The sequence below is a fragment of the Molossus molossus genome, unplaced genomic scaffold (assembly GCF_014108415.1).
Source record: "Molossus molossus isolate mMolMol1 unplaced genomic scaffold, mMolMol1.p scaffold_m16_p_2, whole genome shotgun sequence".
Lineage (NCBI taxonomy): Eukaryota > Metazoa > Chordata > Mammalia > Chiroptera > Molossidae > Molossus > Molossus molossus.
The window spans coordinates 103210558-103215376 of record NW_023425355.1 but is presented as its reverse complement, the minus strand read 5'-3'; positions in this window follow the sequence as shown (position 1 = coordinate 103215376).

Genomic DNA, 4819 nt, shown 5'->3' with positions numbered 1-4819 from the left:
TCTATTTTATTATCTTTGCATTCTTATAAAAATTAACTGACCACAAATGTGAGGGTTTATTTCTGTACTCTCAATGCCATTCCTTTTATCTATGTCTACCCTTGTGCTTCTACCACATTATCTTGATTACTATAGTTTTGTAGTAAGTTTTGAACTGGAGAAGTGTGAGTTCTCCAACTTTGTTCTTTTTAGAGATTGTTTTAACTATTCTGGGTTCCTTGCAATTACATATGAACCTCAAGTTTCACTTTTCAATTTATGCAAAGAAGCTAGCTAGGATTCTCATAAGAATTTCATTGAATCTGTAGATCAATTTTGGGATTATTGTCATCTATACAATATTAAGCCTTCCCATCCATAAACATGGGTGCCTTTACACTTACTTAGATTTTTAGAATTTTCTTTCAACAATGTTTTGTAGTTTTCAGTGTATTTGCACTTCTTTTGTTCAATGTAGTCCTAAGAATTTTATTAAGTTGACACTATTATAAATGAAAATGTTTTCTAATTTTTTCAGATTGTTCATTGCTAATGTATAGAAATACAAGTGATTTTATATTCAACCTTATAGCATGTAATCTTGCTAAACTCATTTAGACAGGTAGTATGAGAAGAGCAAGAATATATCTAGGATTCAGAAGGACTGAATTGAGTAAATCAGAACTAGAATAATGCGTAGTTACCTTGTATTGAGCAGGTTTGTGATAGGTTAGTCCTTTTCAACCTTTAATATATATATGAATCTCCTGGGAATCTAATTAAAATACAGACTTTTGTCAGTGGGTTTGGGGTGGAGCCTAGGGTTCTGGTTTTCTAACAACTTCTCATAGATAGCTGGTAGCTTTCATTGATTATTTTTAAGCCCCAACAACCCTGTAAGATATATATTATTAAATCTATATACTTACAGAGTTAAACATTGAACTCAGAAGTTGAGCAAAAAATCAAGTTCATAGACTAAGTGGCAGAATCCGAATTTGAACACAGTTCATTCTAATGCCACTCTGGATATCTGAAATAGGATATCAGTTGGGATATGAACAATGTATAGATCAGTGGAAAAGTTAAGTTTTTCAGGGTCAGTTGAGTTGCCTAGAATGCATTTAGGTCTAAACCTTGAGGATATCTTGGAGAGCTGGTCAGCGAGGACCTTGCTTTACAAGTTGCTAAGAGCGAGGGTGTGAGACTGGAATATCAGGTAGAAGGGAGGCAATACTAGTAGATAAAACTCAAGATTAGAAGAGGTCTAGAAAGTTGCTCACTTCTGATCAGAACAGACTTCAGAACTGGACTCTTTATACTGCTGAGGTTTACACTTGAGAGTACAACTATTGTTGGCTCTTCCTAAATTCTAAGTTATTTATTTATTTATTTATTTATTTATTTATTTATTTATTTATTTATTTATTATTTCCTCACCCAATGATATTTTTCCATTTATCTTCAGATAGAGTGAGAGGGAGGGAGAAAGAAAGAAACATTGACGTGAGAGGGACACATCGACTGGTTGCTTCTTACACACCCCAGACCAGAGCCAGCGATGAACTGCAACTGTGGTATGTGCCCTTGGCCGGAATCAAACCTACGACTCTTCAGTCCACGAGCCAATGCTTTAACTGCTGAGCCAAACCAGCCAGGGCCTGAATTCTAAGTTATTGAAATGGTGACAATGAATAATATAGCATCAGTGCTATCCCTGAAGGGCCAGGTTAAGGGTTTAGGAATATAGGTAAGGCTCTGGTCATATGGTTACCTATGAAGAACAATGGATAGGTGACCACGTTCCTTTCCAATAATTTCAGCAGAATATTAGGAAATTTCTATCACCTCAGTCAAAACACGTGAGTTTTTTTTTTTTTTTTTTGTCCTTAGCACCTTTTATTGAAGTATGACCCTTGATGACAATCTGACAGGCATATCAATGTCAGCCAAAAAGGGAGTGGTGGAGGACAGAAATGCAGAAACAATAAGACTCAGAAAAATAATAGCTTCACATGGGATAGATGACCCCCAACAGTTGTACAACAAACACTGGTTCTTTATCTATAGAAATGTCCCCTGCCCCACCCCCCTCTAAAGATCTACTAATTTTCAAAGAATATAATATGCTGTTACAGAAACATTATTGGCAAAGATAACTCCTTTGGCAAACACGGCGGGAGTCACCAAGCTCCAGACAGGAGGAAGTGGCCAGAAATGTGCCCAGCTTCCTTCATCTGAAACCTGCTACTGGCAGAGCAGCACCTTTAGGGAGGCTGTGGCTCTAGTGTTCCTGGACAACTTTTTGGCACATGAGGTTAAATGGAAAACAACCTGAAACTGGTCTTGAAAGAGGCTTTTCATCTTTCCACCCTCTCTGTTCCTCTGCTTCCAGTTTCTCCCTTGTGAGGACATTATTTTCAGTGTCTCTGTCTCTTTCTCTTGGATTCCCATTGAACATTTACTACTACACCCTGGCCAAGTCTGCAGCCCGTAGGATTCAAGGAGACTCAACTACCCAAGACCTTGAGAGTGGGGAGTTAGAAGGGACATGTTATAGTAGCTCTTGCACTGATTCCTTTCTATTTATCAACCACTGTAGTTACCTATTACTCACTGGGGCCTATATGAGTATTTGAAGGGAGAGGGCAGAAGTGAAGATCAATAACTGCCTTTGTGGAAATCCCTTGGCCTGCCTTCCAAACTGCTATCCCCTGGCAGGCCTTTGTGAAGGACAGAGACCAGGAAATGAGAATGGAGGAAAGATTCTGCATATCAAGTAATAGGGACTGCCATGTCAGCAGTACCAGGCATCAGTGCCTGTTTAGTAGTTTACCTTTGTTTGCCAAGCTTCACTGCTCAATATAAATTTGAGTTATTTTATTAAGATCTTTGGAAACTGTCCCTCCATGTACAAATGAGCATCCTTTTGTTCTGATTCGACTTTAAAATAATTTGAGGTGGAATGAGGGACAAAAATAACAAAGTTGATGGTACTTTTAGTGTGATAAACTTAAGGTACAACCAATCTACTGCTAACTAGAAAAACTCAGACTATGGCCATGGTGTCAAGGTGAGTGACCAATCTTTTCCCTGGGCCTATATTTCCAAAAAGCTGTTCTAATCACACACAACACACACACACACACACACACACACACACACACACACAATCTTATAATAATGGACTACACTGGCCTAATCCCCTCAATAAAGGACATTTAAATCTTGCTCATTGTTTGCTTTAGAGCCTTTTTTTTTTTTTAAAGATGGCAGCCACAGCTTATATTAAAAGCACTCCTCAACCTTCCTCAACCTTGGCTTGGGTAAGCCTAGCACTTTACAAGCCATCAGCCTTCCCGAATAAAGTAGAATTCTCCACTTGGGGGGAGAATAGCAGGTTGACATTTTAACAGTAGTTCTGACAGCAGCAGTGTACTAAGAGCATATCCTACCCCCCTCCCCTCAGAACACCCTGCTGGCCAAGATTCTGCCATTGTTTCCAAATACAATGAGAAGGAAAAGGAAGTTAGGAACCAGTATTTGTAGCAGCAGCAAAGTTCCTTGACAAATTCTTTTGATAGATTGAGGCACCCCTGCTGCTACAGTTAACCTCAAAAGACAGTGAGGAACTCAGCAGTGACTAGAACAGATACCAGGGCTTGTTGGGCAGCGCTGTGCAATACCAAGCATAGGCCAGTTAGCAAGGGATAGGGAACTGAGCTGTATAACAGGGCAGAGTTTAGCCACAAGTCCCTTCCTGCCATCACCCACCTATAGGATTTTCCAGGACAGAAACTGGCTACTGGTGTCAAGGCCTAGGCAACAGCAGCAGCATCAGTTGTTTGCCTCAGGTCCAGGCTGGATCATAATGTGCTCTGTGGAGATGGCCCTCAGTGGAGCTTTCAGCTACCATGAATTTTGGTTCCCTGAGCCAGGCCACAGGCTGAGAAAATAATTAGGTAAAGGAGCTCCTCCTGAGCTCAATTCTCCCCTTTCCTTAGCTTGGAGACTGGAGAAATAGGTGGACCTTGTCTAGTTTCAGATTTCTTTGGTTTCAAGAAAAAATAAGTAAGAAAAAATTGAACCCTGTTAGGGAATGCTAAGCTCATGGTTATCCATACTTCAATGGAAGTATAGGGCCAGGCCACAGAGGAGAAGCTTTGAGTTCAAGGTGAGAACTTCTTTCTTAGACACTTGTCAGCTATGGTGAGAATAATTCAAGGCCTTGACACCCACTTACCTAGCCATGGTGAATTCAGGCTGATCTACAGAAAATCTTTTTCTTCTGGGCTATTTTTTCCCTTTCTAATTCCTCTCTTCTCACCTTATTAGTTAAAAAAGAAGAAAAAAAACGATAAAACATAAAAATAAATAAAATCAAAAGGCCATTTAAAATACAACAATAAGAACCCCTTTTCCCCCAGTAATAAAACATGTATGCAGCCTGGCTGGTGTGGCTCAGTGGATTGAGCGTCATCCCATGAACTGAGAGATCCCGGTTTGATTCCTGGTCAGGGCACATGCCCGGGTTGCGGGCTTGATCCCCAGTGGGGGGCATGCAAGAGGCAGCCAATGGATGTTTCTATCTTTCTCTCCCTTCCTCTCAAAAAATCAATAAAAACATATTAAAACATGTATGCAAAAGTCAGCTTTAGCAGACCTATTTATGGCCCACAGTGTGAAGCCCTTAGGGTAGGCACCGGTAACCACCAGCCATAAAGTGTTAAGGCAGGAGGAAGGCCACACTAGCTAGGGCTGAGAGTGGGCCTCTTCTCCCTTATGTAGATGCTGGGGAAGGTGGAGAAGGTTGGAATGAAGCCAATTTCATTAAGCCTAA